This window comes from Macrotis lagotis, chromosome 4 (genome assembly GCF_037893015.1).
Source record: "Macrotis lagotis isolate mMagLag1 chromosome 4, bilby.v1.9.chrom.fasta, whole genome shotgun sequence".
Taxonomy (NCBI): Eukaryota; Metazoa; Chordata; class Mammalia; order Peramelemorphia; family Peramelidae; genus Macrotis; species Macrotis lagotis.
In genome coordinates this window covers 21,357,904-21,383,323 of record NC_133661.1, presented here as the reverse complement: position 1 = coordinate 21,383,323, position 25,420 = coordinate 21,357,904, and the positions used below count along the sequence as shown (strand labels likewise).

Below are 25,420 nucleotides of genomic sequence, written 5' to 3'. Positions count from 1 at the left end.
TTTTCCAAGTATAACAAGTCTCAAAGGTCAACTACTGAGTTGTGGAGAGGTTTCATTTCTTTAAAATGGAAGAAATACCCTACCTGTAAAATGATAGATCCCTGGAATACTTCATAATAATAATAAAATGATAATAATGCCCAATTTTAAGACCCCTAAAGACACTTGTCTTACAATAATTTTATGAACTCTGGAGTTAAAACAGAATTCCTTCAATTTAGACATGTTAGATTAATCCACATTGGATTAAGAGGCCTGGGTTTGAGTCCTGCCTCTGATACTACTCTCTTTTCCCCCAGAATAAGTTCCTTTCTCTTTTTGAGTCTCAGTTTCTTCATCTCTAAAACATAAAGTTTAGATTAGACGGTCACTAATATTTCTTCCTACAGCTAATATCCTGAACTTCTATAATGTCATATATCAATTTGACTCTCCTGAGAAAAGAATCAATTTCTGTCTGCCTTCACAAAGCATCTTCTTACTTTTTTTTCTGAAACAAACCAAAATACTCACAGAGACAGACATACACACATATGTACATATACATGCATGTACATATACATCACAATCTGATGAGTAGAATCTGATTGGGTCGAGCTGCCAACTGGGATCCCAGTGGACCTTTGTCATTTCCCACAATTTTTCCAGGGCATTTTAGAAGAATGATGACTGTCAATATTGATGAAACGGGTTGCCTAGCAACTGCATTTGGGCTGGCTGCCATCTAACTGTAGATCTTGCATTAGACATTATATAGACATGGTGGCTCTTGATTTTTAGAATTTTCTTCTCTTGACAGCTTTCTAACGCCGCCAGACTCTCCTGTCTTGTAATCAATTAATCAATCGGTAAGCATTTGTTAAGTGGTTTGTATTTACCAGTCCTGCACAGTCCCTGGACTAAGCATCAGGATTCAAAAACAGAAATAGAAAACCTAGTCCAGGGGAGATCTAACATTTGAATATATACCTATCTGCATTCAACAAATATATGTAGACACATACGACCAATCTATTATCTGTACACATATATTCTATATACATTACATGTACCTGGTTATATTTCATATATGTTTTGTATATTCTTTATAAGAAAACACATATACATATTGACAATATATAATCTGCTGTCTATTCACATGTATATACATGATATATTGACTATGATGATGTTTACATTCTAAATGTGTTTGTCCTTTCTATATGTGTTTACATTCTTATAGTCTTTCTATATGTGTTTACATTCTATGTGTTTACATTCTGTATTTACATTCTCATAGTCTTTCTATATATATCTATATTCCATATGTGTTTACATTCTTATAGTCTTTCTATATGTGTTTACATTCTACATGTGTTTATATTCTCCTAGTCTTTCTATATGTTTACATTCTATATGTGTTTACATTCTCATAGTCTTTCTATATGTGTTTACATTCTTATAGTCACATAAGCAAACATGTGTATGCATATAATAGACAACCTGTTGTCTCTACACCTATATAATAATTAAATATATTGGCTATGATTGTGTTTATAATGTATATGTGTGTATATCATCTTTATAGTCACATAAGCAAATATGTGTGTACATACACTAGACAATCTCTGTTGTCTGTGCACATACATATATGATATGCTTTATAGCTACCTGAGTATCTGTGTGTGTGTGTGTGTGTGTGTGTGTGTGTGTGTGTGTGTACATGCACACATAGAGGATGAATTGCAAAGGCTTATGTCAAGGTGGACAATGTAAGTGTCCAGCTCCAAAGGTTCTGATTGAATAAATGGGTCATGGAAAGTAGAAAATAGCAGTTGTTTGTTCTTTCTGTGTTTTTCATCAGCATGGCCTGCTAGGAGGAGGGACTCCATCTAGGAGGGACTCCATCCACCCACTTGCCCCACCTGAGGCTTTTCCATGTAAAAGGTGCTACATCCTATGTGAGAAAAAGCAGGAAAACATGTGATCCAAGAAAAAATAATCAGAGCTCACATTTCTGAAGAGTTTTGGGATTTACAAAGTTGTTTGTGAATGGCTGGGATGAGTAGATCAAGGAATATTATCCCCATCTCACAGATGGGAAAGCTGAGGTTCAAAGAGATAACATACTCAAGTCTCATTTATTGGAGCGACAGAGGGAACTTCATGAATTTGAAGAAAATGATATGATAAAAATTTGGCTTCTTGTTGGGACCTTGAAGATCATATTTTAGTTATCTTGCTATTCATGATTTCCCTTGTTCTAGCCATCATGTCTGAAGTGCGCACTATGTAAGTCAACCTTTTAGGATTATGTGAATTTTAATTTGGGTCAAGCCATTCTCTAATTGGGAAGGGAAACTCACCAATACTTCAGTTGATTGATTCATTAGCTCCAAGCATCCTTTATTTGAGAACAGAAGGACCCTGAGGAAATGGGTCACAACATTGGTCAGTTTGCATAGGGGATGAAGAAAATTCTGGAGCTTTAAGCACTGTGGGAACTTTAAAAAGTTGTCCTCAGTACTCGCCAGCTCAGAGGCATGAGGAAGACCCAGTTCCTAAGAAAATAGAAGTACGATACAGCCGCCAAAACGTCATTGCAATCTTGTTCCACACTGAGAGGCTGCAGGTCCTGTGGCAGGGAAGTGATGTCTAATTCAATCCAGTCCACAATTATGAATCTCCTGCTCTATGTCAGTGCTAAACTAGATGGAGGCAATTAATAATATTATAGTCTTTGGACAGCTAAGTGGTGCAGGGGATAGAGCACCGGCCCTGGAGTCAGGAGGACCTAAGTTCAAATCCAGTCTCAAATGCTTAATAATTACCAAGCTGTGTGACCTTGGGCAAGTCATTTAACCCCACTGCCTTGTAAAAACACTTAAAATAATATAGTCTTCTACTCTCAAGGAACTTACAATATGGAAACAGGAAGGAAGAGGCAGGATGCCAGGAGATACCTGGTACAGGGGCATCTTGATCTAGAGAGGTGAAACCAGGCAAGGTAGCAGATGCAAAGAGGCATGAACTGAATCCAGTCTCCAGCTTCTATGAGGCAAGGCATTGGAAGGAGTTGGTTACTCCATCCTTTAGTCCTTCAATCAGATGGGAGGGGAGGCTGAGGGAGATCAATCAGGGCTTGAATTAGCAGCAGGGTGATGTGATGTGTGTCATTCATTCTCAAGGAAGACCATGAGATCAGGGAAATTATGGAGAAGGATGTGAATTGGCTCGGAGGAGGGGGGTTGGGCTAAGTCATCACCAGGCTTCTCCAGAGCCAGCTGGGTCCAGTGGCCAGAGATGAATCAGAACCTCCTGGAAGAACACATGCAGAGTGGACAGACATCCCTGTTGGAGTCACTTCTGGTCAGACTCCACCAAGACCACAGGATGGGAAACAAAGAATGTTATCCTAAACTTTCAGGGGTGGTAGCTAAGGCATAAGAGAGGAGAAGAAAGCAAAGCTTCCATAGCCACATTGCTGACATAGTCATAATGCTGAATTTGGGAACATGCACTTATTCAGGACCCACCATGTGCTAACAACCATTGTTCCAAGCCCTTTAGAGATATTTCATTTGATTTTCATAAGGCCCCTGGGAGACTGGTCCTTTTATTATCCCCATTTTACAGATAAGGAAATGGAAGTAGACAGAAGTGAAGTGATTTATCCAAGGCCACACAGTTGGACAGTGTCTGAGACTTATCCATGTCCTTTATAGCTAGTTGATGCCTTGGTACACAGAGCGCTGGGAGGGCTGAGTTCAAATCCACTTGCAGACCTTTCTATATAATTCTTCTTTTTTGTACTTGGATACAATTTAAGGAAGGCCTGAATTCAACTCCTGCCTCAGTTACTCTCTCTGTCTCTGGGCAAGTCATTCAACTTCTCTCATCCTGTTTTTTCATCTATAAAATGGGAAGAAATAATAGTACTATCTCCCAAGGGAAATGTGAGCCTCAATTGAGGAAAATATCTATAAAGCATTTTGCAAACCTGGAAGTCCTCTCTAAATGTTAACTCAAACTCAGTCACTGACTATGTCTCCCTATTTCAAAGAAGGGATTTATAGGAAGAACTTGAGACTTCTTGGTACCATAATCACCTCTGATCTGGGCAGGAATAATTAATTCCCTCTATTTTTTTTAAGTAAAGGCTCTTCTAGGTTCCATGGCCCACAGAGCCAGCAGGATATAGCTAGGGATTGTCGACTTTGACTTCCTCATCCTCTGGACCGGGCTCTGAGGCTTGAGAAATGTCAATGTAGGTAGAATGGGATTTCGATGACAATGATTCTGGGAACCACTGGGCCATGGCTCACTGGGAGTCATTGTTTTGGGGGCTGTGGGATGGTTCTTTTTACTCCTCTCCTTCTGGGAATGAGGTCACGTTTCAGGGATGAAGCAAGCCTGTCTCTTCAGCCCTGCCCGTGTGGGGCATGCACGATAGGGAGCAGCCGGTACCATGCACATGTTAGAGGGGATGATCTCATGAGTCTGCTGGATCTTGTCAGAGTCAAACGAGGAGAAAAAGACAAAAGCCCACAAACGCCAACTGTTTGCTAATTGTTTTAGTTAGAGATCACTGGATGTCATAGAGATGCTAAATATAGCTTGAAAAAAAATGCTTTGTTGCTTTCAAAAGATCCAGGCTGGAAAAATAAAACAAGGAAAATCATCATCCGAGGCAACTCTTGTTCCTGTCCTCTGATGATTCTCAAAACAGGGTCAGCACAATGGGACTGGGGCATCTTGTAGGTCTTTAACATTTTGTATGGTCATTCTTTTTAGCCCTTGGGGGCTCTCCCTCTTTCTTCCCTGGATATTACTACATGAGAAGCATTTTGGTATAGAGATCTTGACTTGGATCCTGGAAGAGCTGGGTTCAAATTCTGCCTGAGATGCTTATTGAGTGTTTGATACCTGAGTAACAATCTCCTTGTATAGTAATTTTTCTCCTCTGTAAAACAAAGGGGTTGGGCTTGTGTCTCAGTTTCCTTGAATATAGAATGAGGAGGTGGACTTGGTCCTCTCTAAAATCCCTTCTGGCCGTCAATTGACAATCTAGACTGGCATCTTTTCAGTGACTATGGTCCTTATTGAAGAGGTCTCAAAGTATATTGTTTCTAGAACCTTGCCATTGTTCATCCTTCATTTTCACAATGGACCAATGACATCATGGGCTGAATCAGATTTAATTGAGGCAGAGTTGCACAAAGTGGTCAGCCTTACTTTCTCTTCCTGAGAAACCTTACTATTCTATGGTCTGAATATGTGGGTTTTATTTAATTATTTTTAATTTTATTTTTCCAGTTACATGTGAAGGTAATTTTCAACATTCATTCATTTGCAAGTTAATTAGATACACATTTTTCTACCACCCCTCCCCTCCCTTCCCCCTTCCCAAGGCAGTGAACAATCTGGTAAAAATTGTACATGTGCAATCCTGTTGGATTGTATTTCCATATTAGTTTTGTTGTAAAAGAGAAATTAAAATGAGGGGGAGTCATGAGAAAGAAAAGAAACATAAAGGAAGTTTTAAAAAGTGATGGTTCACTCTATTTGAATACATAGATTTCAGATAAGATAGATACCCATTTCTATTCTGTTGTTGTTGCTGCTGAGTCTGTTTTTGAAGTAACCCACCTTTTAGACATAGCTATATTTTCTAATCTCAGATGTTTGGGTGAGTTCATTTTACTTTGAATATTTTTCTATAGCATAGATCATCCCAAAGATCAACATCCAGTGCAACTTCAAAGACTCTGTTTGGGGGAGGCTAGGTGGTGCAGTGGATAGAGCACTGGCCCCGGAGTCAGGAGGACCTGAGTTCAAATGTGACCTCAGACACTTAATAATGACCTAGCTGTGTGGTCTTGGGCAAGCCACTTAACCCCATTGCCTTGCAAAAAATCCTAAAATAAAAAGACTGTTCTATCCTAGAGACAGTATGGTGGATGTTTCCTTCATGGTTGTGTCTGAGTTTGGTTGAGTAGCATCTTTTCTCTGGTTTTGCATCTTGTGTCAACATTATCCTGTCTGTGGAAGTGGTATGCTCCATGTGCCTTTGTCTTGTGGCGAGGTTTCTAAGAGGCTGGCAACGCATCTAATTTGTGAGTTATCAATTTCCTTGGGGTTGATCTGTCCGCACAGTGGTTTCTACCCCAATCTGATCATGACAGATCTTATCATTTTTCCTGGTCCTCTGCTTACCGGTTCCTGTTCTAGGCTTCAGTATTGGTTGTTAGTGTTATAGATTTCATCAGTTTCTGCCTTTGCTAAAAGCTTCTCTATCTATAAATAAGTTATTATGGGAAGATGCATAATGGGTTTTGTCCTGAAGTAATCATTCTTCCATTTATTGAGCACCTTTCTTTCTCAGAGCTAAATGCACTTTGGAAGTATTTATTTCAACATTTCTGTGGAAATAGCAAGGTTTTCTAATCCCCACGATATAGTAGTTCGACAAGAATGAACTTTGGACATGCTATGTGCTAGTTTTCTAGGCGTCGTCCTAACATCTATGCTTCTGACATGCTAAAAGAAGTATGAAGTTTGCTCCCTGGCAGCTAGGTGGCATATCGGCTCGAGTCCTGGGCTTAGAGAAAGATCTGAGTTTGAATTCACAGTTGTTAACTGCATGACTGTATAAGTCACTCTACCTTTTTTGTGTTTTCATTTTCTTATCTGTTAATGGAAGGGATTAGTTTTAATGACATCTAAGATTCCTGGAGTTTATGAGAAATTAAAGGTCTAATAGTAAAACTCTCATTTATCTAGAGCATTAAGTTAGTCATAATATATGTCCTAAGCCCCTGCTGTGTGCCAGATACTGTGCTAAGGGAAAGGGATATAAAGAAAGTCAAAAGGCAGTCCCTGCTCTCAAACAACTCAGTCTAATGGGGTAAACAGCATTTAAACAACTATGGGTAGAGGATGTAAGGCAGCTAGGTGGTGCCGTAGTGTAGACTATTAAACCTGGAGTCATAAAGACCTGAGTTCAAATTCAGCCTCAGACACGTACTAGCTATGTGACTCTGGGCAAGTCACTTAACCTCACTTTGCCTCAGTTTTCTCATCTGTAAAATGGGCTAGAGAAGGAAATGGCAAACCACACCAGTACTTTTGCCAAGAAAACCCTTAATGGGGCCATGGTAAGCCAGATACAACTGAACAACAAGCAAGGTAGAGACAGTATAAGCGGGAAGTGACTGAGAGAGGGAAGGTGCTAGAATCGGGGTTTATTTGGTCATGTGAACCTGGATCTTCTGGCACAGTACAGGTCAGGATCTTATTTTATTAATGAAGATATGAATGAATCTCTGTGTTTAAGTCAGTTGACTAAGATCATGCATCAAGTTTGCCACAGAAGCAAGACTCCGACCCAAATCCAGTCAGTGAAACAAGATCTCCTGCAGTAGGTCAGGGAAAACATCAGGAAAGACTCGAGTGCAAATTGCGACCCTGATACCAGGTTGCTTTGTGATTCTGATTTGAACTCTCAGAGCCTCAGTTTCCCCTGTTTTAAAAATGAGGAGGATGATACTAGGAACATCTGTCTCTCAGTGTTTGAGTTGAATTTTGAGTCTAAAAAAGTGATACTCAGCAGAGAATAGTTTGCAGTTTCAAAGTGCTGTGCAAAATTAGCTGTCTCTAGAATTTTAAAACTACAGCATTAAAAATAACCATCTCCCTTAATCGTCTCATGTTCATCTGAGGACACAGAGCCAAGGGATTAAATGACTTAACCCAAGACAATCAGGTAATGTCATCATTGAGCTAAAAGGATGCTAGTCTGGGGAAGCCTGTGAAGGACCCCTTCTGACAATCGTGCTCTTAAATACACACATTGAAATGGACTCCATGACAAAGGAGACTAGTTATCACGAAACACAATTAAAACATTTTAGTAGTGGATAAAGCATCGGCCTTGGAGTCAGGAGTACCTGGGTTCAAATCCGGTCTCAGACACTTAATAATTGCTTAGCTGTGTGGCCTTGGGCAAGCCGCTTAACCCCATTGCCTTGCAAAAACCTAAAAAAAAAGAAACCATACCTTATAGATATCCACTCCATTTACTTCTTAACCTTATGTAGTAAACTGAGGCCAAGAAAGATTAATTGATTTTTCTTTTTCTTTTTTTTTGGAGGCACTTGAGGTTAAGTGACTTGCCCAGAGTCACACAGCTAGTAAATGTTAATTGATTTAGCTGTGGCCACACAGCTAGCCTTAGAATCAGAATCACACTTAGATTTACTAGCTCCTTTTACTAGTCTATGAATCAAGATATTGATTTCTCAGCAGATGCTGAAGGAACCTCATGTTTAGTTTATGTGAGATATGATTACAGCTTTTCCCCAAGAGGACAAAAAGTCCATTTGGTCTGTTGATGCTGGGAACTCGCAAGAATGACATTTTGAGTGAATATCATTGTTCTTGATTCTGTCCAAAGCCCTGGCAGTCTTTTACATATTTTAATACCTTCTTCTTCTTCTTATACTCCACACTTTATGGAGTCTTACCTGAAGCACTTGGCATGGAATCATTGGTTATACGGACCTCATGTGCTTTGCTCATCTTTTCCATAAGTTATAAATTCTCTCCTTTAATAAGACTTTGTTATGAACCTGGCACTTCTCCTTTGGAAATTGGACAAAATAAATTCTTTCAAGATTATAAAACTTTAGTGAGGCAGAAATGAATGGAATTGGTGTAAAACCTGCTTAAAAGATCCCAGCAACAGTAACATAATAGAGTAATAACAGTCATTCTGTTTTTAATCAACATACTCCATAAAGTCAATTCATAGATTCATGACTTTGTAGCTGAAAGGCACCTAACACATAATCTAGCCTACTTATTTTACAAATGAGGAAGCTGAGACCTGGGATAGAGGTGACTTTTTCTGACACTGGATAGGTAGTGAGTGGCAGAGGCAAGATTTGACCCCAATCCAATCAGAATTTAATTCAAGGAAGGGAACATCTTTTTGTAGGGAAAATTCCTAGAGATTTTCAATTAGGAAAGCCTTGAAGGACTGTCAAACGCAGGTGAGATGTGAATGTGTTTGAGATATGGGGACGCTCCTGTGCAAATGTGGAGATGGTTGATGGTGGACTTCATTTGGAGAAGAGATAATAGGGCAGTTGGGTTGGAACATAAGTCAGGTCAGTATGGAAAGGTAGGGAGAAATTGCTTTGTCAAGGAGAGGAGGAGGGAAAAAGAAGGGGAGAGAGAGAGTACTCCAACTTAATCCATCCCTATTTCTGCTTCTTTCCTGTCTGCATGACCATGTTGCCCCACTTGTACCAAGAAAGAAGTGGCTTAGACCATCTATCAGGTCTTTTCCAGAGCTGAACCCTGTCCATGTTCTTTGTGGAATTCTCCTCAACCCCCCCCCCCCCCGAGAACTGCCCAGAGCCATTTCTTAAGTCAGGTTTAAATGTTTTAACATCATTTTCTTCATGAGTCAGTCAACAAATCTTCACCCAACAGTCACCATCCTTGAGGCTCTGTGCTAAATACAGGAAACACAAAGACAAAGGTCACATAGCCCCTGGCCTCCAGGACCTTGCAATCCAGCCAGGGGAAACATCATTTTTATCTTACTTTTATGAGTGAAGATTTTTAGCCAGTCAGTGAGCCAGGCAACAAGCATTTATTAAGTATTTACCATGCACCAAATTCTGTAAGCCAGCACGTAGTAGGAGCTTAGTAAATGGTGACTGATGAGACAGCCAAGTTGCTCGCCACTGTGCTACTTTTCTGAATAAAAGGGAGCTCTGGAACCTTCCAAGAAGCTCCAGATGGCAGAGCTCCCTTCTGTGACACTTTATACCTAAGGGTTGTTTGGACCTTCCAGTTGTTGTACTTCCCTCAGCCCCAAAATGACCTGGCATTGAGTGGGTCCAGGTGCTGGGGACAGCTCCCTGGTCCAGCTCAGACTATTAGCCACTCATCTCTGGCCTGGAAGTTTTTCCCTTGTTAGGATGAAAGTTTTGGGGGGGGATTCCTTTGTTTTTGTCTGGATCCTCTGGGTCTCCCACAGTTCTAGGCCCATAGTAGGTACTCAAAAACTGCTTGGCAAGTGACTGATTAATAAGAAGAGAAGCAGCTGCTGCCCCTGTGGGCTGGGCTGCTCCTGAGAGTGTTGGGAATCTGGGCGTCTCACCTGCAGGCTCCAGGCTCCCAGGGGTCTGTTTTGGAATGGTTTTTATCTTCTTTTGTGTACAGCCTGAAGTATATTGACAGCAGGGCCTAGTTAATAACAACACGCTGGCAGGCAAGACATCATCTCATTGCTATGCAGCTGGGTGCCCTCCTCATTCTGCAGAGATGGCAATTAGTTAATCTGCCCCGTTATCAGGGCTGAGCCCAGAAGGAGTTGAGGTAGCTTTAGAGAAGGATCACTCCTTGGGGGAAAGACCCAGCAGAGGTCCTGACTACTCATCTTTTAAAACAAACCAAAACACTCTCTCTCTCTCTCTCTCTCTCTCTCTCTCTCTCTCTCTCTCTCTCTCTCTCTCTCTCTCTCTTTCTTCTTCTTCTTCTTCTTCTTCTTCTTCTTCTTCTTCTTCTTCTTCTTCTCCCTTCTTTTCCTTCTCTTTCTTTTCCTTCTTTCTCTACTTCTTCTCCTTCTCCTCCCCTCCTCCTTCTTCTCCCCTCCCCCTCCCCTCCTTTTTCTTTCCTTTTTTCTTCTTCTTCCCCCTTCTTTTCTCTCCTCTTAGCCTTAGCTACATTTCTGAATATTTGACTTCATTAGGCCTTCCTCAAGAGCCATTCTTTATATGAAAAGTAAAACTTGTGGACAGTGCGGAACAGTTCAGAAAGATCAACCAACGTTGGAAAAAATCTGTACTGCTCCCCATCCATAATGTCTCACCTTTGTATGTGGGTGTGGGGGGAGGAGGGGCTACTGGGGGAGAGATGCCCTCTCATGACTCTTCTTCAAGGTCAAATTTGGATAAAAACAGTAATAATAATAATAATAATATAATTAATAAGGATACCATTGATCCATGCTAAATTCTTAATAAATGTTATCTCACTCAACAACCCAGTGGATCAGGCGCTGTTATTATCCCCACTTTATATTTGGGGAGATCAAGATTAATGAAGGGGAGTTTAATGACTCGCCCAGGGTCATACAGCTAACAAGTGTTTACAGTTTTCAATAATTCTAACACTATCTACTTAGCCACCTCATTGTATTTGGTCATCGCAATTTGGGGGCATTCAATGGGATCATGAAGAGTCAGACCCAAGTGAGCAGCATCTTCTATGCCCTAGGCATTGGTCATAAAAAAAGATGCAAATGAACCAGTTCCTGCCTTCAGGGAGCTTCCATTCTACTGGGAAACTGAGGATGTTTATGCAGAATAGATAGGAGGTGTGAGCCTTGCTTTTGAGGAACTAAGAGAAATATGGAGGAGGACAGTCAGGCCTGACAGAAGAAGAGCAGGACCGTGTTTGGTGTCAATAAGGAGCAGCCTCAGGATGAGCAGGAACTAGAGTTATAGATGGGCGGATCAGGATGACCTTGGTGCGCCCCCAAAGTGGAAGGAACCAGAGACATCCTTCAGTGTGCTGGGGAGGTGGTGGGTAAAATATTAGGGAGAGATCCAGAAAAGGCGTTATTGGGCGACAATGGACACTGGTGACTGATGGAGGGAGAAGCTACATTGAGGAAGCCTTGAATGTGCTTAGGGAGCTGTTTGTTCTCATCCCAGCCAAGGAAAACTGAATTCAAATCCTGTCTCTGACCTACACAGACCACCTCTAAGATACCCCCCACCCTCAGTCAAGTCTTTAGAATCTTCAAGGGGGGAAAAGGTACCAATTAGTTTTGGTGGAACTCTGTAAGTTCATCGTACCAATGAAATCAGAAATCTCATCCTCTTTATTAGCATTGTTTTTATTAACTATACAAAGATGTAGGATGGATGAAGCTCTCTAAACATGTATGTATGTCTATATGGAGAGATATGGATATGCAGGTTTCTACATATGAATATATATGTGAATATAACATCTATCTATCTATCTATCTATCTATCTATCTATCTATCTATCTATCTATATCTGTCTCTTTAGAAGGTAAATTTCTTGAAAACAAAGACTGTTCTCTTTTTTGAGCTAAAGTATCTCCACCACTTAGGACTAAATATTTGCTGAAGTGTTGATTGGTTGATTTGGTGCAAATCTGAGCCTCTGATATCATTGTTAGAGGGACCACCTTCTTTGGGCAGGAGAATTAGTATCTGAGAACTGCCTGGTTCATGTGGGAAGAGATTAAGAGCTTTCTTCCATTTGGTATCCTAGACAAATCTGAAACTAGGTGTTCCTGCTCCCAAGGCCCCATGGGACTTTCTCCTCAGCATCATGCTACATGTCTACAACACACATACACATGCATGCATACACTCATGCATGCATGCACACATTCATACATGTACACATCTATTAAGTACATGAAATACAAAAAATTCCATGGCAGAGGGAATCAAGGATTGGCCTCAGTGTCAGGACGTCCTGTGTTCAAATTCTACCTTAAAATTCTGAGATATAGAAGCTGTGCTGAGTGACCCTGGGTTTGTGACCTCTCAGTGTCCCCAAGCCAGTGACCTACTTAGAAGATGCTGATACAACAACAACCAATTATATAGTGCCTCGTATGAACTTGGCACCTTATGAAGCACAATTATTTCCTCATTTAATCTTCACAACAATGCTGGAAGGTAAATGTAAATATTATCTCCATTTTACAGATGAGGAAACTGAGACAGAGAGAGATAAAGTGACTTGTCCAGGGTCACACAGTTAACAAGGGTTTGAGGCTGGATTTGAGCTTGTCTCCCAGATTTCAGGCCCAGTGATTAATCCATAAAGTAGTCAACTATTTGTTCTGGTAAAGGGAGTTCTTCAACTACATTGATGAAATAATTGATATCGTTTAAAAATCTCTCTCTCTCTCTCTCTCTCTCTCTCACACACACACACACACACACACACACACACACACACACACACACAAACACAAACACTGAAACTAAGCTGAAGTGAAATGGGATGATGACTTTTCAAGGGTGTTATAATGATTACAGAAATTTCTAGCAATGAAAACCGTGTTTTCTGAAAACGAAGGGAGCTGTCCAGCCATTTCTCTCTTGTCCGGGGATGCTGGGGGAGGAAGTCCCTCCCTGGGACCCATTAGAAGGAGCTCCAACACCTCATTCTCCAAAGTGGGATTCTCTGATCCTGTAAAAATACAAAATTAAGTAGACATTATGTAGTGTTATTCAGTTCAACAATTATTTAGCAGTTACAAGGCTCCAAGTACTGTGCTAAGATCTAGGGGTGCCCAACCTGAAACAAATAAATGAAAATTACCACCCCAAACCAGTCCTGTCTTCAGGGAGATTTATAGATTCTTTAAAGATTCTAAACTGTCTCAAGTGAGTCACAGTATCAAAGACTACTCATCAAATCCACCTTATGTTCCAGGCCCTGTGAAAAATGCTAGGGATACCCCCCCCAAAAAGGCAAAAACATGTAGCCTTCCCTCAAGGAGCTCATCTACAAATGGGGAAGATAATGGCAGACAACTTCATACAAATCATAAATAAAGGGTGGGTGGAAGAACCATCTCATTCATTACTTGTCATGTGAATATTTACAAGAGCTGTATTATTTCACAAAATAAAATTTGGCTGGAAAACGATTTTTTAAAAATAGTCACAGGTGTTGAATCCTTCCATGGGGGTCTGGCCACCATCCCAAGCTGTCATTGCCAGTCTTTGCTTGTAAACAATGCAGCAGATAACAAGAGTATTTTTTGAAATAGCTGTTTTTTGTATGATAGATATATCAGCTGTTCCTAATGGTCCCCAATGAAGTGAATGAACTCTATTTAGACCTAAAAAGGAATTCAATGTGAGTGTAAGAATCTGGCTTTCTGATCTTGTGAAGCCTTGCCTCCTTCTGAGATAGAGTCACCTGTTGTAACTGTGTCACTGTGGTCCAGTAACAACCCATGTTGCCTCTGCTTAGTATCTGCTTAATATCAAGAGATACTGAAAAAATATGGATCCCAAATAACAAATTAAAAATAGGGTCTTGGGGGTGGCTAGGTGGCATAGTGGATAAAGCACTGGCCCTGTAGTCAGGAGTACCTGGGTTCAAATCCGGTCTCAGACACTTAATAATTCCCTAGCTGTGTGGCCTTGGGCAAGCCACTTAACCCCATTTGCCTTGCAAAAACCTAAAAAAATAGGGTCTTGTCATCTATTGGGGGGTCATGTATGCAAGCAAACACACTGGGAAGTGTTGTAAAAGAACAATAGATCAAATCTTTCCTTAACAGATAAGTTTTTGTCTAAGGAGATTTCAAGTTCAGTCCTTTTGATTGAATTAGGAGGGAGAAGTTGAGGTCACAAATGTTGGATATGCTGTTCTTACTTAGAAAGTTGTTAATAGTGTACTGAGAGAGTCCTGATGAAGTGGGCAAGGATTATACTTGGCCATTCCCCTTATTTGCAATAAGTCCTCAAAAGCCAGAGTAATTTCTTTAAATATATATGTTTTATTAGTAAATAACATGGTCTATCAGCAGAGAACTGATAGAATCCTCTCCTTATGCATATGTAGCTTATGGATCTATGGATAAGATGCAGGACACAGGGTCAGGAAGACCTGAGACTGGGAAGACTTGGAATCTTGTCTCAAACACTTATTAGCTGTGGGATTCTAAACAAATCATTTTACCATTCTCAGCTTCAGTTTCCTCATCGACAAAATGGAAATGATAGAAATGGCACCTATCTTTTAGGGTATTGTGCTAAAGTGCTTTGCAAACCTTAAAATGCTATATTAACCAGATGATGAGTTGGAGGATGAGGGGAAGGAGGATGAGGATGAAGATCTAGATCAGGTGGGGAACCTCAGAGGAGTTCAACTCCCTCAATATGTAACTGAGTTAGCTGAAACCTCGAACCGGTCACACAGCCTTTTGCATATGTGTTTTACACAGAACATGAAAAGATATGCGGGGATGGTGTAGAAATGAGCAAGGAGCCTGCCATATGCCAAGACTTCATATTCGTGAGGACCAGTTGCAACCTGAGAGTGTTGACAACTGTGGAATAGGAACTAGACCAAGGCTCCCAATGAGCCTTCAGATGGCCATGGTTTTCTCTCACTGCCAAGTAGCACAAAAATTTAATCAACGGCCTTGAGGTGAATGTTGGTCTTTCCCCATTGCTAAGCCCCAGAGCCATCTGGCCTTACCTATTCTTTCAATAACTTGTGAGTTTTTAGGGAGGAAAATCAGTTCTGTTATTATCATTTTTATATGAAGGACAATTTTAATATATTAAGCAATTTGTCTTCTCTATTGCAATTTCATTTCATTCAGGTCTTAGAAATATTGTGATATATGACCCAAGTTCTCTTTTCCTTTTAATTTAATAATCCATGTGTTAGTGTTTGAAATTTCAGATCATTTATGTAAGGACAAGTAAATCTGTGAGTTGTGTCTAATGGAGCAAATTATGTTAAAAAGAAAGTGTTAAGGAGGCAGCATGAAGCACTAGGTTCAAATATTATTCCTGATGTTTACTTCATGCATGATCTTGGGAAAAGTCACTTAATTTCCCTTGACTTTCATTTCCTCATTGATAAATGGGAAAGGATTGCTTGGGAGGTGCCACAGTACATAGAGCCCCAAGCCTGGAGACAGGAAGATTCATCTATATGAATTCAAATCCTGCTTCAAACAAACAACTACTAGCTGTATGACCCTGGGTACATCATTGAACTCTGTTTGCTTCAGTTTCCTCATCTGTAAAATGAGCTGGAGAAGGAAACAGCAAACTCCTCCAGTATCTTGGCCAAGAAAACTCTTAAGTAGAGTCATGGAGAGTCAGATACAACTGAAAAACAACTCAAAGACAAAATGGAATGATTAGATGAGGTCTATGCAACTGATCCATTACTTACTAAAAATCCTGGTTTGGTGACTGGCCCTAAGTCAGAATTCATGAAGAAGAGGGCTCTTTTTCATACACCAGATAAAGAAACAGAGATTAAAGCAGTTTAAAGATCTCGTGAGAGGTAGAATATCATGACAAAGGGGGACCCATCTGAGCTGTCTTCCATTACGTCAAGGGTTGTTAACCCAGACTGTATGATCCTGTTTTATTTTAAAATATTTCAAAGATGATATTTGCATAGATTTGGTTTTCTTTGTAATGATTTATTCTATTTTATGGATTTAAAAATGCAATATCAGGAAGAGGTCCTTGCTTTCTTCACATTGCTAAAGGGGAGAGGGGAACAAGCCATCATTCCTTGAATTACAAGAGGCATCATTCGTGTCAATGAGATTTGGGTTTTTTTTTCCCCACTTAGTCCTAGAGTTGAAAAGGCATGATGGGTGGAAACTTATGAGACATAGATTTTGGCCTGATATCAGGGATCTTTTCCTAGCCATAAGAGCTTCCCACAAGGGGACTGAACTGCCTCAAGAGGGAGGGAGTTCTCCATCCTCGTGACTATCCAGGCAGTAGGGAAGTTGGAAAAGACACTTTGGTCAGGGGCAGAGTAGACTAGCTGACTCTGGAGGGCCTATAGGACTCTGATGATGTGTGAAATCCTCTTTATCTTGGGAGCCACTGCCTAGAAAAGGCAAACAGAATCTGAAGGACAATTGGGAGACAGGGTTTGTTTCGTGTGCATTTTGAGAGAAGAGAATTTGTAAAAGGTCCACTTAGGATCAAATCTTACCCTTGCTATGATCAAAGAGTAAATTATATTTTTAATAAGTCCCATCAGATTTTAAGCTAGGAGAAAGAAAACAAAAATCTCCTTGTCTTTTAAACACTTAGCTCTTTTTTATTTTGTGAGCTCTAAAAACATGTCTAGAAGGTTACGAAAACACATTAGTAACAAGAATAATAACATGAAGCAGATCATCTGTCTTGTGGAATATATTGGATTTAGAACTGGGGGAGAGGAGGAGAAAATACGCATTTTATTGAATGCTTACTTTATGCAAAGTGCTTTACTGATATTTTCTCATTTGACGGAAGAGACCGCAGAAGATTTTTAGTCTAATTCTCTTATATTACAAATGAAGAAATTGGGGCTAAAAGAGGTTATGGGATGCACAAAAACTTGCAACCCTTACTAGATGAAGCTAGCAGTTCCAGGATTCAAACCCAGAGTCCTAGTCATTAGATCATAACTGTTGTTCAGCTTTTCGGAGTGTCCCCAGACTGGCACCTAGTAGGTCTTTTTTCAGTATTTGTTGATAGATTCATTGATGTTTTCATTCATACATTTAGCTCTATCTTCTTCCTCAAACCGAGAAGATAATGATGATGAAAATGATGATGATGACAATGAATATTAAGGATGATAATGGTGATGATGAGGATGAGGATGAGGATGATGATGTTGATGATGATGGAGGGGGGCAGAAGAGGAAGGAGAAGGGATAAGATGAGCAAGTTTCCAAACACCTGGGATTCAAGGCATACCTAAATGACAAACTTACTTCTTACTTCCATAGAGATAATGATCATTGTGTTAGCTACTTTAAAAATTCCTCTTCTTTTTCAGTGAGTTTGAATGACTTACCCAAGGTTACACACAGCTTGGCAATTATTGTCTAAAACTGGATTTGAACTCAGATCCTCCACAGCTGGCGCTTTATCCACTACACCACCTAGCTTGCCCTACTTTAAAATTTCCTAGGGGAAATTCAGGGATAATTTAAATCAAATGGTATTTAAAGTGCCTTACTGTCTTATGGTGGTAAAGATGGGAGAAAGAGATGCGCAGTGTAGCTTCAACTGGTATCGAGCATTAAAGAATACCCATTTTTTTAAAATTCCCAATCCTTCAAATCTTTGGTGTCCCAGGGAGGTATTTTCAGACTTGTCACCTTTGTCTCTCTCTGATATGGTGCATAAGAGCCCAAGGAGCAACCTTTGACAGTTTTCAGAGGTTGTGAGACATAATAATGAGATGGAAAGAACAAAATGGAGTGATAAGGAGTAGAAATGGAACATTAGGGAAAGGGTGGCATGAGAATTGCTGCTTGTCATCCATGGTGTCTCCAGTCCTGAAGGAATTCGGTCCCTGGCTATGGAAAGAAATTGTCAGTCTGAAGAGTTGTATTCACTTCTGAGTTCTGAATTTAGGGGCGGCCAGTGATTAACCTGGACAAGACAACTGGCATGGGAGGGTCCTCCAGTTTATCTCATAAAAGTGTCAATGAAAGCTTCTGAAGAACCTGGAGGAGGGAGGGCTTGGTAGAAGGATAGGTTAGGTGCTTTCAAATATTTGGAGGTTTGATTGGTGGAAGGCAATATTTTTGGGCCAAAGGGGACAGAAAGATGGGCTATGATTAGAAGTCGTGGAGGGAAAAAAAAACATGGTTTAATGTAAGAAAAAAAGTCCTAATATTTTTCTGATTTATCTGAATGTCAGTAAAACATTTGTCAGGGACTCTGATGTCATGCTTGATGATAAAATAGAGATTTGTGGACTAAGAGAGAGTAGTTTGAGTGTTTGGTTTGGGAGATGACCACTCATCTGTGTGAATAAAGAGACTAGGTATCAATCAACCATGAACTGACTGGCCAGACTTTACTGGGTTGATGTTATCACATCAAAGGAGGTCTCTGGTAGAGTACCCCATGGATCATTCCTTGGTTTTGTGCCACTCAAGAATTTTGCTTTTGGCTTAGTCAAAGACTTGGATGACATAGTTGGAAAATGGAAGATGATGTGGAATTGAGAAATAAATAAAACTTCCTTTTCACTAAAAAAATTATTTTATGATTGGCTCCTGTTATTGTATGCACTTCTGAATCTATTCCTCTCCTCCCCTACTCAGCAAGGCATTCCTTGGAGCAAAAACTTAAAAAGAAAAAAAATTTAAAAACTCCTCAGAGTAACTAACCAACACATTGATTTTCTTATAATATATGCAGTATTCATTACCCTCTTATAACCCTCATTTCTTTAATGAAAGGAGGGAGGTAATTTTTTCTTAACTCTTCTCCAGTTGTTTTGTCATTGTAAATCATTGTACATCATTTGGTTTCATTCTCCCTTCCTCTTTTTTAGCCTTTGGTAGTAGTTTTAGCCATTGGTAGTAGTTATCCTGGAGAAGAAAGGTCCCAATGTAGAATGAGTTACCTCAGGATCATAGATCAACAGCTGGAAGGAATCCAAAGTTTGTCTAGTTCCCCTCACTTTATAGAAGAGTTTGAGGCCTGAGGAGGTCACATAGATCACAAGTGCCATAGGTAGGTCTTCTGATGACAGAGTCAAGACTCTTTCCAATGTATTATGCTGCCTTCCAGGGATGGTGGGCTCCCCCTTACTGAAGGGTTATAAGCAAGGTTGGATGACCACTTGACAAGGTCATAAAAGAGAAGATTCTTAGTCATGTATGAGCTGAACAAGAGGGCAGCCTCTGGAATTTCATTCCTGCCCCTTAATTCTGTGGTTTTGTAAGCTTAGCTTGTTTTGTCCAGCTCCACATGAAAAGAGGGCACCCTTTGAGGCCCCAGGAATGAAAAGCCCTATAGTATTCCACAAAGAGAAAATGCTATAAAGTGGCTATTTCCATTGTAAAGGGTGCAGGAATGAAGGGTTCTTCCAAACAGAATTGGGTCACTTGTAGTACTAGTCAGTGTCTCTATGGGACTCACATGCCACTCCAAATGGGCAGTGTAGCATAGTGGAAGGGGAGACAGCAGGATTCCAGTCCTGGAATTGCCCCTTACTGGCTGTGTGACTTTGGGCAAGTGAGTAAACCTCTCTGGGTAACTGATTTGCCTTCTTTGAAGCCCCCTTCCAATTCTAGCCTGTAGCCTCAGAATCTCTAAAGTGAGAAGGCTTGAGGAGCTGTTCTCTGAGGCATTTCCTACTTCTCTATATGTGTGCATTTGCTTTTTATTCTCTCTGGTGCCCAGACTGTTTCATGGATGTTGGTTATTTCTGGTGATAGCCCTGAGAGGTAGGTGAGAAGCAGATGTTTGTATTTCTGCTTTACAGATGGACAGGAACAGACTGTATAAATTCCATTTGTCTGCTTTTTTAAATCTGGCAATAAGTTTAGGTGGGACCACAAAAAGTTGTGATTTTTTTAAGCCCATGGTTAGTGGGGTCCATAGAGTCGGGAAGAATTGTAGCTTCAGTTTTGGAATAGTTTCATTTTGGGATATTCATTCTGTGTATTGTGGAATGAATGGATGATATGGAACATCCCTTTCTGAAACAAGTGAAATCACTCACAGTAATACTGACCCCCCGTCCCCCGCCAAATTCAGAGTCAGAAGTTTAGCTGCCATCTGATCCAATGAATACTGAAGAGTGTCTGGAAAACACACACACACACACACACACACACACACACACACACACACACACTTTAGATTTGGAACCAGAGGATCTGGACTCAAGGACTGGACACGCCATGCCCTTTCTTTGGTTTTGAGGGAGCTGCAATAAATAACCTCTGAGATCTCATCCAGGCTTAAATCCATGATCCTATGTATGTCTCCAACAAATGGTCAACCAAAGTAGACTCCACCTTCTCCAAGTCAGCCATAATGCAGGACCCCAAATTGCTCTTTTGGTGAACACACTTCTGAATGAGACTCTTTTATCCCAAGGTCCTAGAAACTTAGCACTTTCCTTCCTTGCCCTTTGGCAACTAAGTGCCGGATAGACTTATTACTGAGATGGGGGGGGAGTTTTGGGAGAGGGAAGCTATAGAGTAGGGCAGATAGGTGGCATAGTAAATAAGAGACAGGAAGGCTCATCTTATTGAGCTCAAATCTGATCTCAGACACTAACTACCTGTGACCCTGGGAAAGTTTACCTCAGTTTCTTCATCTGTCAAATGAGCTGGAAAAAGAAATGACAAAATCATTCCCATATCTCTGCCAAGAAAATCCCAAATGGGATCGTAGAGATTCATACATGACTGAACAGCAATAACAACAAAGATTTAGAACCCTTATTTGAACTTGTATTTATACCTTTAAAAAATCTCTACATAGTACTTTTTGAAACAATAATTATAATTGATATATTTTGTTTTCTATCAACTTCCCTTTTTAATATGTCCCTCTCCTATATCCCATCCAGAGGGAGTCATTCTTCATAACAAAGAATTAGAAAAGAAGAAAGACAAAAGCAGTTTAGTAAAATTAACCCATCTGTCAATCATATCTGACAGTATATGCAGTGCTTTCAACCCGAGTCCCTTCCCCCAACTTTTTCCCTCCCTACTACTCCAAGGTCAAGAAAAAAGTGAATTCTCCTATCTCTTCTTCAGAGTCAAATATGGTCATTATAATTACACAATATTCAGCTTGGGTTTTTACTTTGTTCTTTCAGTTTATATTATATGAACTGTCAATTCTGTCTTCCTAGTTTTGTTTTTTATCTTCCATTTTCCCTAATCCTCCCTATTCATATATGTATATATATATATATGTGTATGTATGTATGTATGTATATATATTCTTCATCCTCAATCCTTCTCTTCCAGAGGCAAAGCATCTGAGAATAGGGAAGGTAGTGCAAAACCCCTGTTTTGGAGATCACAGGATCAAATGGCTTCAAGCCAAAACAGATCTTAGAAGTCTTCTAGTCCAGACATTTCCAAAGTATGATCTAGAATCTCTGAGGATCTCCATGACCCTTTCAGAATAGCCAAGTGGCCAAAACTATTTTTGTAATAATATGAAGTTGTTTTCATTTTGCATATGGCAGACATGGGAACTCTACCCCACATAAACAGAAATTCTGGAGGGTCTTCAATAATTATGAGTGTAAAGGGTCCTGAGATCAAAGAGGTTGAGAACCATGATCTATCTAAATGGTGATTTTATAGATGGTGGAAATTAAGGTACAAGGGTAATGTGCCACAGACTGGTGATACAAGGAAAGAGAAGACCATGGTCCCTACCCTCAAGAAGCTTCCATTCCAATGAAAACAAGTGGGGGGTGGAGTGGAGAGATATGTGAAGAACTGTGTAACTACCGGATCTATTCAGTGTGAAACAGAAAGTAGTCTTCAAGGGAAGGAAATGGGGTGAGGGTAATGGTAGGTAGGGATTGGGGGCAACCTGTCCCAGAATGTGGAATTTGACTTGAGTCTTGAAGGAAGCCAGAGAATATTCAAGGTAGAGACGAGGAAGGAAAGCGTGCCAGGCAAAGGGGCTAGTCAGAGAATTTCCATGGAGAGTTAAGTTCAGTAACAGCAAGATGGCTATTATTGCTGAATGGTAGAATTTATGGAGGGGAATTGGAAGGGATCAGGCTGTGAATGGCTTTAGATGCCAGAGAGGGTTCTACCTTTGAGCCAGCAAACAACAGAGAACCACTTGGGTTTATTAAGGAAGAGAATGATGATGTAGTGGGTTAGACCTCCCCAGTCTCCAGCAGCTCCCAGAGCAGGGTTCCTAGGGCTATTGCTCTTCACTATTTCAGGTCAAGCATGTCAGAGGAGTGACAGTCCCAGGTCTGCAGGTGCAGGAAGAGGCTCCTCCAGGCCAGCCCTCCTGGATCTGCAGCAGGAAACTCAGGGGAAGCCAGCTCGGTGCACCTGCCTCATTTCCCCTCCGTTGGGTCAGAGCAGCAGCTGGTATGTTGATGGCCAGCTGGCTCGGTTTCGAGCATCTAGGTCAGATTGGGGCAGGATGTATAAAGTGCTGTGTGGGATGAGGAGGGCAGGAAGAGTGTGATGGGCAGCTGCTTCTGGACAGCCTCTAGATGTAGCCAATGGAAAGGTTGCCCAGGTAGAAGGAACCATTGGCCATCCATTGGTCTTCCCACCATGTTCCTGAGGGGGGAATTTTGTGTCATAGTTAATCAGGAAAGATAGGAACTCAGAATTTCTGGTGGCCCCTTGGAATATTAAGGTGAGTACTTGACATTTATAAGTACAAGTAATACACTCATCCCTCTTTCTCCAAAAGTCGGAGCCTGCTCAGGGTCTTTTGACATCATCATTTTTTAAGATGCCAGAGATAATGAAATTACAATGGAGCCAAATATCATTTTTCATTGGGAGGTAAAAATATTTTGACTTCTACTTTGGCTGAGTCTGCTCTGCTTTGGAGGCAGCTGAAGGAGGAGGAGCTTGGAATATTTCTCATTCCATCAAGCCACATGTTCTCCTCATTATTCTGAACCCTTGTTGAGATCATTAAGCCTTTCCTTGCAGAGGCACCACTTGGAAATATTTCTGTTATCTTTTCATTGTGCTTCCTTTCCACTCCTTATTTTCTCCGTAATTCCTTTCCAACTTCCTATAACTGTAAGTCATTAGAAACCTCTGGATCATCAGGAGCTATCAACCCTAGAGAAAGGACCTCAATGAATTAATCAACATGAATTATCAAGCCCTTATCAAATGGCAGATCCTGTGAGATTGTGGAGATTTAAAGACAAATAAGAACCAGTCTCTACACTCAAGGGCCTTCCCTTCTAATGGGGTAGACACCGTATACATTTATACCAGTTGTTTTTAGCATCTTTTGTATCATGGCCATCTATGACGCACTCAAGGACCTCATCTCAGAATAATGTTTATAAATACATCAAATAAAATACACAAGATTACAAAGGAAAAATTATTATGTTAAAATATAATTATAATTTTTTAAAGTTCCCAGATTAAGAATCCCCGATATATCCTATGTCCAAACCATATACATTACTAGCAGCAATGGTGTCACAAAGAAAGTGGTGTCGGAAATAAGTCATAAAGACACTCAGGATTTCCAAGAGGCAGCAGCAGAGGGAAGAGCATTCCAAGCATAAGGGACAGACTATGCAAAGGACAGAGATGGGAGATGGAGTCAGTGAAGAAAAGCAAGGTCGATATTGTTGGGCTGAAGAATTCTTTATGGAGTATCATAAGTATGTCCTATCAGAAAGACAACATGTTTACATATACCACATAAGTATATATGCAAAATCCATTTAAAATAAAATAAATATAGGACATTAGGAAAGGGAGAGATTGCTGAGAAGATCGAGAAGGAAATGAAGCTTTAAGATGAGTTTCAAGAAGGTAGATTCTGAAAAGCAAGGAGGAGGGGAAGAGGGCTGGCATTCCTAAATGGAGGAGAGCCTGGGAAAGGACATAAAGATGGGAAAATGAAATGTTATATGTGTGGATATTTTTTCTTAGATCACACTTTTTTCAAAAGGTCATTCACAATGTTAAATGACAAATGTCATATTTGAATGTCATCTTGCAAAACTGTCAAGTTTTCCCTCCAAAAATGAAAACAGTGCCAGCTGCAGGTAGTTCCCAGATCTCATGGACTAATTCAGGAAAGTATTGGGATTTCATTTTAAGAAGATTATTTATGAACAAATTAGTGATTCAGGAAAGAACATCATTTCATAAGCTTTATGCCTCACTGGAAAACAAATTCTACCGAATTCCAATGCTTTTGAATTCTGTTCCATTAATGTTACAAATGGACTTTGATAGCTTTCATCTAGAATTATTTGGGGAAGGTGGGGATAAAGGACCATTCATCTGAGTGGGGACAAGGAAGCCCTTATATAATTTAAAATCAAACGAGAACTTGGTGTGTGTGTGTGGGGGTCTAATCTAACACTCCCATTTTTAGACATGAGGAAACTGAGGTCCAAAGGGTTTGGGTCACTTGTCCAAAGTTGTAGAACTAGCCCTACATCCCTTTGACTCATATAATATATATAAACAATTGGTTTGCAATCATTTTCATTAGGGACTGTTATAAATAATGGCAAATCTCTGGCTGGTCATGGCAATTGTCTGAGTACGGTCATGATTGCAGGCTGATGAAGGGATGAGATGAACTCTGGAGTAAGGTCTCCATCAGGTCATTGATATTTTGGGAAGAGTGGAGGTTACCTGCAAAAGGATGTCTTAACTGCTCAAATAAAAGATAACTTGGTACCTTGGGGTTCAAGGGGATGGCTTCTGGGTATCACCTGCTGCAAAGGGTGGCCTGAACTAAAAACCCTTCCAAGATAGTTCAGAGAACCTGAGTTCAAATGTGACCTCAGATACTTGCTAGTTGTGTGACCCTGGGCAAGTCCCTTGACCACTCTAGACCTCAGCTTTCTCATCTGGAAAGTGAGGATAACAGGATATTAGCCCAACCTCACACAGTTTATGAGGATCAACACACATGCACACAAACACATATAGATAGATAGATAGATAGATAGATAGATAGATAGATAGATATGTATATATTCAGACATACTTAAACATATATATTTATGTAAACAGACTTATATATATGAGTGAACATATACATATATACATATAGATGATATATCCTATATATGCCTATTTATCAATAGTAATATTGAATGTTATTATAACATTTTCATTATAATT

General features: G+C 40.2%; 1 protein-coding gene across 14 annotated transcripts in view; it reads left to right on the top strand.

Annotated features, from left to right (window-relative positions):
• ANK3 (ankyrin 3) overlaps positions 1-25,420 on the top strand; it is a 702,796-nt gene that overhangs the window by 298,226 nt on the left and 379,150 nt on the right. The gene's annotated exons all lie outside the window — the stretch shown is intronic.